General features: G+C 25.4%; 1 protein-coding gene across 2 annotated transcripts in view; it reads left to right on the forward strand.

Moving 5' to 3' along the window:
* The window catches only part of LOC110650481 (uncharacterized), a 149179-nt gene that overhangs the window by 60757 nt on the left and 74719 nt on the right, over positions 1–13703 (forward strand). The gene's annotated exons all lie outside the window — the stretch shown is intronic.

Here is a 13703-nt window from a genome sequence, read left to right on the forward strand (position 1 = left end):
CAAATCTGACATTCTTGTGTAACAACTTGGTCATTGGAGCAGCTATTAACGAAAATCCCTTCACAAATCTTCTGTAATACCCAGCTAGCCCTAAGAAACTTCTGACCTCAGTTGTATTCCTGGGAGGCTTCCATTCCATCACTGCTTCTATTTTCTTGGGATCCACTCTAATCCCATCAGCGGACACTATGTGTCCAAGAAATGCAATCTCATTCAACCAGAAGTCACACTTGGACAACTTAGCATACAACTTTTTTTCTCTCAAGGTTTGCAAAACAATTCTCAAATGCTCATCATGTTCTTCCCTGGTCTTGGAATACACCAAAATATCATCAATAAAGACCACTACGAACTGATCTAAGTATGGATGGAAGATACGGTTCATAAGGTCCATGAATGCTACTAGTGCATTTGTTAGGCCAAAGGGCATCACCAGAAACTCATAATGCCCATACCGGGTCCTGAATGCAGTCTTTGGCACATCTGCATCCTTCACCCTCAACTGATTATACCCTGATCTGAGATCAATTTTTGAAAATACTCCTGCTCCCTTCAATTGATCAAATAGATCATCAATTCTAGGCAATGGATACTTATTCTTCACTGTCACTTTATTCAACTGCCGGTAATCAATGCATAACCTCAAAGTCCCTTCCTTCTTTTTCACAAACAGCACTAGAGACACACTGGGGTGTATGAACCCCTTATCAAGCAACTCTTGCAACTGAGTTTTCAACTCCCTCAATTCAGTGGGTGCCATCCTATAAGGAGCAATAGAAATGGGTGTCAGATTTCTAAAGATCTCAATAGCAAATTCAACTTCCCTTTCTGGTGGCAAACCAGGCAATTCTTCAGGGAACACATCTGGGAAGTCTTTTACTATGGGTATGTTACACAAATCTGGCTTAGCCTGCCTAGTATCCACCATATGTGCTAGGTAGGCTTCACAGCCTTTTCTCATCAGTTTTCTTACAACTGTGGCTGAGATGACATTGGACAAGAAATCTGTCCTTTCCCCCACAACTGTAATCTCATTACCCTCAGGAGTTTTCAAAGAAATCCTCTTCAGTTTACAATCAACCATTGCTTGATGACGTGATAACCAGTCCATTCCCAAAATCACATCAAACTCATGGAAGGGCAACTCAATTAGATCTGCCGAGAATTCATACCCCTGAATCCTTAACGGGCAACCCTTGTACACTTTGTTCACCACTACACTGTGGCCCAATGGATTAGTGACCAGAATGTCTTGGTCACTCTCCCCTACTAGTATCCCCCTTTCTACTGGTAGATTGATGCAGATGTATGAATGAGTGGATCCTGGATCCGCCAATGCATGCACAGATGTATTGTAGAGGGAGAACGTACCCCTGATGATGTCCGAGGCATCTTGCTCCTCCTGAGCTCTCATGGCATAGGCTCTGGTAGGTCGTCTGCCCTCAGGCCTCTCTGCTGGCTCAGATGCAGGCCTCTGTGATGGTCCCACTGCCTCAGATTTGCCAGATTTCCTACCCCTTTGTGGTGCAGGAGCAGGTCTGTCTGCTTGTGTTGGAGCAGGTCTGTCTGCTTGTGTTGGAGCAGCTGTAGTATTTCTGCGTGGACAGTTCCTCAACTGATGCTCTGTCGACCCACACCTTAAGCAGGCACCAGTCACTCTCCAACACTCCCCCTTATGCCATTTCAGACAATGTGGACATGCAGAAGATGCTGGGGTTGGTCTCCTAAACCCCGTCCCTGGAGAGCTGCCCACTGATGGTGTGGACTGAACTCTCCTAGGGGTGAACTGTGGCCTGAGCCCCTGAGACTGACCCTGACCTTGTGGTTGACCTGAACTCTGTGCAGGTGGACCTTTGAACTTCTTTCCAGGTGCAGGAGATGAACTAGACTGACCCGGGCCCCTCTTCTGCTGTCTCTCCCTTCTATTCTGCTCACTTATTCTTACTTTTTCAACTTTTATTGCAGCTTCCACTAACTTGGTGAAGTCTATGATTCCCAAGGCAGTGATCATGATCTTTATATTGTCATTTAATCCCTCTTCAAATCTCTTACACCTTTCGGCTTCATTAGGGACTATCTCCCTCCTGTAACGGCTCAATCTGATAAATTCCTTTTCATACTCGCCCACTGTCAGCTGTCTCTGCCTCAGGTTAATGAACTCTCTTCTTCTCTCTTCCAGGTATACACTACCCACATATTTCTTCTTGAATTCTGAGAGGAAGAAGTCCCAAGTTATTACTTCTGGCTGTACTTCACTGGACACCGTATCCCACCATTCATATGCATCATCTTGTAACAGAGATACAACAGCTTCTAGATTTTGTTCAGGAGTGCAGTGGAGTTGTTTTAAAACCCTTTCTATTCTGTTCAACCAATTTTCAGCTGCAATAGAATCATCTTCTCTCTTGCCAAAGAAATCCACTGCTCTAAATTTTCTTAGTCTTTCCAGGTGTGATTTCTGCTGTGGAGGTGGTGGTGGTGGTGGTGGTGGTGCTAGCATTACCCCAGCCATTTGTCTGAAGAATTCAGCCATTTGCTGGAACATAGCCTGTGGAGGCTGAGCAGGCTCTGCTTGAGCTGGCGGAGCAGGTTCTCCCCTACCCCCAGTCTCAGCTGCTGCAGGTGGAGCATGACTCTCCACTTCCTCCTCAACTGCCCTCTGAGATGTAGGGTCCATATCCTATTCAAAATAACAAAGACAAACAGATCTGCATTAGTGTCACCTCGACTCTTACAAATGCAATGCATAGTATGGACTCAATCTAGGCCCAGAAACGCCTAAACCGTGCTCTGATTGGATGATACCACTAAATGTACCTATTGCCTATGCAAGAGGGAATAAAGTGAGTTGAGGCTTGGCATTTGTGTATGGGTGGGCTGCCCATGGTGACCTGCAGAATTGGACATGAGTCTAGCAGGTTTGGGCAGCCATAACTTGAATTGTAGAGGTTCAATTGGTGTTTGGCCAATTGGATATGAAACTAGACACATAATGGCACAACTTTGCTGAAGAAACCATGCCCATAAGACCAAACCAAGTAGACCAAAAGCTTGCCCCAATCTGGGTGACCTGCAGTCTGTTTTTGCAGAATGATCAAATGAACAGTGTTTAGTCATTTGGCCATAACTCAGTGTAGAATGGTCCAATTGATCTGAAATTTTACCCACAACAAGCTAAGATATAGACCAACAACTTTCATGAAGAAACCTAACCCAAATTATGACCAGAACCTATCTAACAAGTGAGTTGAAGTCACTGTTCACTACACTGTAGATATGGTCAGTCCAGAAAAATTTCAATCTGGCCAGTTATGGTTTTTGGACCATAACTTGAGCTATAAAACTTCAAATAGAGTGATTCAAAAAAGGAAATTCAACTAGACAAAATAAGGAACAACTTTCATGTTGATCATTTTGCCAAATTCCCACTGCAAAATTGACCAATGGAACAGTAAACACAAGGCATAAAAACTGAAAATTCTGCCCAACTAACGTTAAGCTTAGAAATGGTATTGGCAACCAATACCAACAAGTTTAAAATACAAAATGTGGTATGTTGATAATATTTAAACTAATTTACCTATAACCAATGCAAAAGTCAACATTTTGGTTGACCAATGAAATGAATAGTAATCATAAAAATTCAATTTCAAATAATTACATAAATAAAAAGTGTTAAATGCCCTAGTAGGCCTAATGTGATTGGTTTGGATAGGTTGGCATGCCAATAGGGTTCTGTTAGTAGTACTGCATATGGCTTCATGCCATTCTATATTTCATGGCTTTTCATGCCATTCTGTGACATAATAGCCTTTGGCTATGATATTGAGTTGTTATGCTCGGGTTTAATCCCCGATAATTATTACAGCTTATTAGTTGTTTTGTTGCACACCGGGAGACACTATGTGACCGATGGTGTGATAGTCCGAGGTACTTAGTACCCAGTACCAGTTTACCCATTTATCCAGTTCAGTCAACTAGTATAGGTTACTCGGGCAATATTAATAAATCTTACTAAACTTTAATCGAATAATATTGCAATAAATATTTGAAATTAAGTCTATCCAAAAATGTAAACATACATTCTGCATACATGTTTTTATTTTATTTTATTTTATTTTGTATTATCACCACTAAGCAGAATTGCTTAGCGCGTCGCTTTTGCCACGCGCAGGTACTGGAGATATTGACCGAGAGCCCAGTAGACCACAGATTGGGTGAAACCTCCTGCAGCTCTGCATAGTGTCCGTGTCACCTCACCATCTTCAGTGCATTGGTAGGACACTAGGTTTCATTTTGGTATTTTGTAACTAACTTTTATTTTCTCATATGTAATTGAAACTTATGTAATATATTTTGGTATTAATGTATATAGTGGAAATTGTGTTTGTGAATGAAAAAGTGAATATTTATTTATGACTTTTACATGATTATCATATGAGATGAATGATTGAGAAATGGAAATGTTGTTGAAAAACATATTGAGATTTTGTTGATGAAATGGAGTTTGGGATTGATTGAAAATATTGGAAGTGTTTTTCATAGGTTCCGAAGAACTGTTTTCTCCATTTTTAGCCGGTACTCTGCCGGATTTTCTATAAAATTTTCGGAACCTCAAATAAATTATAATTTCAATAAATGACTTAAATAAATTATATTTCATAAATTTTACTTCATAACTATGAAAAAAAAAAATTAGGAAAAAAAATGATTGAATTAAAATAGGGTGTTCCGATACACTGCGTGGCACATCTTGCTCGGCTACACTGTAGACGAGTAAGGGGTGTCACATAGTAATTATATATTACAACTTTTAGGAAATAAAAAAAAATTAATGTTGACCTTTCTATTTTAAAAAAATTTTAAAAATTAATGGATATATTACCTTTAATAACTAGACATATTTAAAAAAAGTTATATCATTAATTTCTCATAAAAATTCAAATATCCCATGATACTTGATTTCAATTTAGAGTAAATATATTTAAAGAAATTAAACCTTCAGTCATACTAATAACTAGAGAGTCATAATAATACTTATTGAATTTTGAAATTAAATATGTTAGGTTAGCAAATCATCAGCAATTCAATACTAAATTCAACTGCAGCAAATATTTTTAAAAATATTCCATTAAACTATTTGATTTTCATTTTAAAGTAAACATAGGTCCTGATTTTCCTATAAGGGAAAAATTATCATCTATAAATACAATTTTAAATTGTTACTTAGCATAAATATAATAGATTTGAAAGTTTATGTGCAGTACCAAGAGAAAACTTACCTATTTTATATATAGAAATATAGATATATAGACATTAAGAATGTGAGATCACAAATTAATGGCTAATTTTTTTTTAAATTAATAGCCATCAGGGGCCTTTTATTATTTTTTATTGTTATTATTGTTGTTGTTATTGTTATTGTTGTTGTTGTTGTTGTTGCTGCTGTTGTTATTGTTATCTTTTTATTTTAAATTATTATTATTATTATTATTATTATTATTATTATAGAGGGACATGTGGTAAATAATATTTTAACATAAATAAATTTATAAAAAAATAATATAAATAATTTTAAATGTTGTATTTAATTACAAAAGATTTTAATTTTTAAAAATCAAAATTTAAAGAAAATAAAAATTTAAATCATAAATGTTAAAGTAATAATATAAATAATAATAATAATTAAAAAAAATAAAAAAGAATTTAATAATAATTAACATAAAAGAGAGATATATATAAAGAGTGACACGTGACAAGCTCTGATACATGGCATGTTCTTAAAAATACCTTTCTGATTTATATATATACTAGTAAATGCTTATGCTATACATGGGTTAATATGTAATTTTAATTTTAAATTATTATTTAAATAATAATAAATTATTACTATTATTAAATTAATTTTTTTTCAAATTTCTTTCTTATTTAATTCAATTTAATAATTTTCTCCAACTGTGATAGTAATTTTTTAATTAATTTATGGTATACTTAATTAAAATACCTTATTTAATTCTTTTTATATATAAATTAATTATAATTTTTATGATTACTTCGTTTAAAATATAATAAATACTTTATTCACAAAAATAATTTAAACATTATGAAATTTTTATATTTTATCATATAAACTTATATAAAGTGATATTTATTTTTTTAGTGCTTTATAGAAAATATATTAAATTAATAAAAAAATATTTCCAATAATATATAAATATAATATTTTTTGTAATTAATATAATAAAAAATTATTTTAAATTAATAATAATGAAGTGAATTATTTAAATTTAACAATAATAAAAATATATAACATTATTATTAATTGAAAATAATATTTTATTATATTATTTTTAAAAATGCTATATTTTTATATTTTTTAAAGTGTTAAAAGTATTTCTTCTATTAATATGATATATTTTTTAATTTTTTTCCACAAAAATTATTATCGCTTTACATAAATTTATAATATAAAATAGAAAAAAGTCATAAAAATTAAATGTTTAAATAAATATACAATATAGGTATACCATCATTTCTATTAATCTAATAAATTTTATAAAAACATACTCATAATTTTGATACTGTAACTTATTTTTTAATTAACTTTACTTGTAATTACAATCATATTTATCATTTATCTTTGAAATTCTAAGACTATATAAAAATATAGTTGAGAAATAATTTTTACATAAAAATATAATTATTAACTAAAATAGGAAAATAATTTTATTGAAAAAAAAAATGATGAACAATCAAAATATTAGTTTGAAATATAGTAACATTGTCCTTAAAGTAATTCTGATACAAGTTACTCTCTTTTAAAATATAATGGACTCGTTCTAATATTATAGGAAATTAGGAATTAGTAGAAATATAAATAAATTTTTTATAATTGAGACTAATAAATCTTGAATAAAAACAATAAAACGAAAATAATCGGAGAAAGAATTTAAGAATAAAATATGAGAAGAAAAATTTTTTTCTTTCAACTAGAGAATTAATAATTTTATCATAATTGAAAATAATTGAATAATTATAATAAAAAATAAGAAAATTTTAATGAAATTAAATTAATTATATTTTATAATTAGAGAATTAATAATTTTATCATAATTGAAATCAATGGACTAGTTATAATAAAAAAAATTGATTTTAAAAAATTTATAAAAATTGTTATCGCTTTACATAAATTTATTATATAAAATATAAAAATTTTATGAAAATTAAAAATTTAAATAAATATACAATATATTAAATTTTTAAATAAATATACAATATATGAACATCATCGTTTCTTTTATCTAATAAATTTTATAGAGATATACACATAATTTTGATACTGTAACTTATTTTATGAATCAACTTTACTTACGTTATAATCATATTTATCATTTATCTTTGAAATTATATGACTATATAAAAATATAGTTGATAAATGATTTTTGTATAAAAATATAATTATTAACAAAAATATGAAAATAATTTTGTTAAAAAATAATAAAATGATGGATAATCAAAATATTAGTTTGGGGTGTAGTTACATTGTCTTTAAAATAATTATAGCACAAGTCACTATCTTTCAAGATTTAACAGACTTTTTCTAATATTATAGAATATCAGGAATCAGTGGAAATATAAAATTTTTTTTTATAATTGAGACTAATAAATCTTGAATTAGAACAATAAAAATAAAGCAAACAGGAGAAAAAATTTAAGATCAAAATATGAGAAAAACATTTTTCTAATTAGAGAAGTAATAATTTAATTATAATTGAAAGCAATTGAATGCTTAAAATAAAAAATAGAGAAAATTTAATGAAATTAAATTAATTATATTTTATAATTAGTGAATTAATAATTTTATTATTATTGAAAGCAATTGAATAATTATTATAAAGAATAGAAAAAATTTAATAAAATTAAATTAATTATATTTTATAAATAAATTGCTTCTTGTAATCTTACACGGTAAGCTCTTCTATTAGAATGTCATATGGTAAGCTTTGGGAAGATTTTACCCCACACATTAATTATATGTAAATAGGTTTAATTGAACCTTAGATTTCGAAAAGTCTAAGGAGCATTGAACCTTACGTCTCATATTTGTTATTTGCATGTGTGTATGTACATTATAACTATATAAACTGCATAAAATTTATATGAAGAATTATACTGTGTGTGTATATATACATATATATGTACATATATATGTCCACTATAAAAAATATTAAAAATAACTACAAAAATTACCAATTACAAGATTTCGTTGGTAATTTACCGACAATATATTGATGCTTTACCGACGAAAAAGAAAAATAAAATTTAAATCAATTTTTACCGATAAAATTATTGACTAATTATTGACGAACACTTTACCGACGGTGTAATTTCGTAGGTAAAAGTGGTGCTTAACATTGGCGGCAAAATTAGCGACCAAATAAAAAAAATAACAACAAAATCTTTCATATGTAATAATCAACGAAACACTTTTCGTAGGTAATATTAAGGAGAAAATAGCAAATAAAATTTTTTAAAAAATACCTACAAATTTTTTCGTCGGTTATTACCAATAAAATGCTTTTCGTAGGTAATATTAAGGAGAAAATAGAGAAGACAATTTCTAAAAAGCTCAAAAAACTTTACCTGCGAATTTTTTTATCGGTTATTACCAACAAAATACTTTTCGTATGTAATATTAAAGAGAAAATAGAAAATAAAATTAAAAAAAAAACCTACGAATAAATTTTCATTGGTAATTACCAACAAAAAGCTTTTCGTAGGTAATATTAAGAAAAAAATAAAGAAGAAAAATTCAAAAAAACTAAAAAAATTTTACCTACAAAAACTTTTTTGTCGGTAATTACCAAGGAAAAATTTTTCATAGGTAATATTAAGGAGAAAATAGATAAGAAAATTTCTAAAAAGCTCAAAAAATTTTAGCTACGAATTTTTTTATGGATAATTACTAACGAAACGCTTTTCGTAAGTAATATTAAGGAGAAAATAGAAAATAAAATTTAAAAGAAAAATACCTACTAAAAATTTTTCATCGATAATTACCAATGAAAAGCTTTTTATAGGTAATATTAAGAAATAAATAGAGAAGAAAAATTCTAAAAAACTAAAAAAAATTTACTGACGAAAACTTTTTCATCGGTAATTACCAACGAAAAGTTTTTCGTAGGTAACATTAAGGAGAAAATAGAGAAGAAAAATTCTAAAAAGCTCAAAAAATTTTAGCTACGAATTTTTTTTGTCGGTAATTACAAATGAAATGCTATTCGTAGGTAATATTAATGAGAAAATAGAAAATAAAATTTTAAAAAAATACCTATGAAAAATTTTTCATTGGTAATTACCAAAGAAAAACTTTTCATAGGTAATATTAAGAAAAAAATAGAGAAAAAAATTCTAAAAAACTAAACAAATTTTACCTATGAAAAGTTTTCGTCAGTAATTACCAACGAAATACATTTTATAGATAATATTAAGGAGTAAATAGAGAAGAAGAATTGTAGAAAGGTCAAAAAATTTTACCTATGAATTGTTTTCATCGGTAATTACTTATGAAATATTTTTCGTAAGTAATATTAAGGAGAAAATTGAAAATAAAATTAAAAAAAAAACCTACAAAATTTTTTTCGTCAGTAATTACCAACGAAATATATTTAGTCAGTAATTCGTCGGTAAATCACAAAAATTGTGAAATTCTCACATCGTTTGTGAATAGATTTGAGGGTGATAAGTTTGTCTATAAAAGGAAAACCACTCTCCAACATAGAGCAATTGTGGCATAGCCACATATGTAGAGCCTACTTTGGGCCCTAGTAGTAATATTTTTTTAAGTCAATTAAATCTTAAAAAATTATAAATTAATTTTGCATTTAAGTTAAAATATTTAATATTTAATTTAAAAATTAAAAAAAATAAAAATTAAAAATAAATTAAAAAAATTAATTTGAAAATTTAAAATTAAAATTTATATTAAATTAAATTTTAAATTAAATTAAATTTAAAAGTTAATTTAAATTAAAAATAAATTAAATTAAAAAGCAAAGACTAAATTAAAAAAATATTAAAAGAAAATTAGCAATGAAAATTTATTTTCGTCAATAATTACTAACGAAAAATTTTGTCGATAAATAGTCGGTAATTTATAACAGTAAAATCTCCTACGAAATTACCTACAAAAAAATTTAAATTTACTTACGAAATAATTCGTCAGAAATTTAGCGACAATATTTTTTTTGTTAGTAAAAATTACCTACGCTAGTATTTGTGGACAAAAAAATTTCGTTAGTAATCACTGAGTACCAACAAAATTTAAGTATATTTGGTTGGTAATTTTCATAGTTATTTTTTTAATTTCTTGCAGCGTGTGTGTGTATATATATATATATATATATATTTTTTTTTTTTAACTTGGAAATTTTATATTTTTAGTGTTAAATAAAAAAAATATTTTTATATATTTATGATTTTTTTAATATATTTTCAATATTGATAAATTAAAGTAAATGAATAAAATTTTATTGTTACTCTCTCCATATATTCCCCCCTTATCTCTCTCTCTCTTTCCTTCTCTCTCTATCTCATCTTATACAATCAATCTCTTTATCTTAATATAAAATTAATTTCTATATGTATCCTCTTTCTTCCCTCCAATTGCTATATATCTATTTCATTGCATATATTATTACTCTCTCCCAATGTAATCATCTCTCTCTCTCTCTACATTGTTTAATATATGCATCTACCACTCTTATCATATATCTATTTCATTTCATGTATTATTATTCTTTCAATATGCTATATTTGAAACCCTCTCATAATTATCTAAATCCTTTAAAACTCTCACTCTCTTAAAATGTATAATCACTTTCTATATGTATCTATCCCACCTATTGTTATATATCAATTTCATTCCATGTATTATTATTCTCTCCATATGTTACATTTAAAGCTCTATCATAATTATCTAAACCCTTTCAATGATATGTTAAATTATAATAGATCAATGATATGTTAAATTATAATATAATCTTTATTATTAATTTTTATTTAGTTAAAAATGATTTAAAATTCAATTTTTTTTAATAATCAAGATAAATTAAACCATATTAATGTAAAAAATAATCTATAAACTTTTTATATTATAAACCTAAGTTTTATAAGTTTTAATATTGTGATTTAAAATTTTTTTTACTAATTTTATTATGATTATATATAGAAAGTTTTTCTATTATATATAAATGTATGAATGAGGGAAACAATGGCTTTGCTCAAATTGCTATCATTCTTAAAATTAATTATAATTATATTTTTATTATTTAAATTAATTTTAAAGTTTATATAAATTTAAAATTCTTAATTTATAGTTAATATAAATTTAAAATTTTTAGTCCTATTTATACTTAACTTCAATTAAATATAAAATTTTCTAAGAAGTAATTAACTAAAATAAAAAAGTAATAAATAAAAAAATAAAAATATAATTTAATCGTATTACAATATTAAATAAAATACTTTATTAATATCTAATTTTTCAAATTTATATTTACAACTAGTTATTTATTATAAATATTAAAAAATATTTTATTAGTTGCATATTATTTTTTAAGTTAATTTCCATATAAGATTTTTTTATTGCAAGGAAACAATATATTAATATTTATAAATTATGAATATTAATTAAAATAAAATTTTTTGATGACTATAATTTATAAAAAATGAAAATAAAAATAATATAAATCATCCAAAGATAATTATTAAATTTAAAATTTGTTAAATGAACAATTTAAAAATAATTTTATTTAATTTTAATTAAAGATAAATACTAGCAAAAAAATTAATAATAATTAAATTTAAACCTAATTAATTTATTTTTATGTATATTTATACTATGACAAGCATAATTTCTTAAAAATTATTATTATAGAGCTAGCATTATATTACTTATAAAATACTACCTTTTACATTTATAAAGGAGTAATATTCACAATATATTATTTATTTATATTTATATTTATATTATTACGTTATTTATACTTTTCTATTTTTGTTCTTTTTAGCATTGAAAATGATGGTATTTATGGTTGTTACTCTATTGAATGAAAAAAAAAGAAGATAAGAATCAAAATAAAAGAGATATTATAAGAGTCAAATTGTACTGGACTAAATTTATCTTATTATATTGATATAGTTTTAATTTTCTATTAATAATTAAATCGAGAATCATATTTTATCTAATCATACTAAATATCAAAATAAAGAAATAATTAAAGATGAAATAAACTTTATAAAAATATTTTTTTCTGATTTTTTTGAAAAATAATTTAATTTTAATAAAATTAAAATTTAAATAAGTAATACATATGTTGCATTTATAATAATAGGCTATATAAATTATTTTACGAAAATTTTGTTATAATTTTTTTAGTTTATATATATATATATATATATATATATATATATATATATATTCATTAGGATAAAATTTATATTTATATTGTAATCAACAATGTATTTATAACATATATAATTTAAAAAAAAATAAAAATACTTGTTAAATATATTTAATAATTACTATAATAAATAGGTTTTAAAATTTTTTGTATTAAACAATATGATGATATAAAATTTCAAGATATTAATATAATAAAAATAAAAATTTTATAATGATAATGTACTAAAATAACAAAAATTCATTTAAAAATTTATTCTATTTTTTAATTTAACAAATAATTTTCTTTTATATTAATCTAGATATGCAATTTCATTATATATGTAAGCATTATTTTAAATTATAAAAAACTAAAATAAAATATATGCAAATCAAACTTTTTTAAAAAAATAAAATAATAAAGTCTAAATGAATTAAATTCAATGTGCTTTACATTTATTATTAATTTATTTTAATTTTAAATCATATTACATTTAAGTTTATAATTAAGTTAATATTATATGTTAATATATAACACATAACTTTCATAAAAGTATAATCGAATAAAAAAATAATTTTAAATTGATAAATATTTTTATTTATATAATTAATTGAAGTGACATTAAAATTAATATTTTTAATTTAAATAATTAAAAATAATATTTATAATAATATAATAATATTATATAATATATAAAAAAATTAATAGAAAATTATATAAAAAATTAATTTATGAGTTTTTATAACAAGTATGATAACATGCAACACATGTTTTGCAAAAAAATTAATATATATATATAAATGTATAAAGGGCGATATTGTCTTTGCTAAAAAATGCTTTTAATAATTTATATTATTTATAAAATATCAATAAAAATATTTTTAGAATTTACATAAATTTAAAATTTCTAATCCCATTTATTTTGTATTATGATAACAAAGGACTAAATTTTATTGGTTATTAAAAATCAGTATATTTTAAACAAAATAATAATATCCTAAAATAAAAAAAAAAGGAAATAAAGGACAGAAGTTTATTTTATAATATAATTCTATTATAACTTGAAAAGTAATATAAATATATTTTAAAATGCCTTTTTTTTTTTAAAGCAACATAAATTTCAAAATAAGAAAGTTTAAATACACTACTAATAGATTTTGATATAAAGATAGAATTATTATTTTTACTTAGTTTAAATAAATAAATTAATTGATTAGAGTTATATATCAACATCTAAATTTAAAATTAATCATCCATCGC

The sequence above is a fragment of the Hevea brasiliensis genome, chromosome 13 (assembly GCF_030052815.1).
Source record: "Hevea brasiliensis isolate MT/VB/25A 57/8 chromosome 13, ASM3005281v1, whole genome shotgun sequence".
In the NCBI taxonomy this organism is placed as follows: Eukaryota; Viridiplantae; Streptophyta; class Magnoliopsida; order Malpighiales; family Euphorbiaceae; genus Hevea; species Hevea brasiliensis.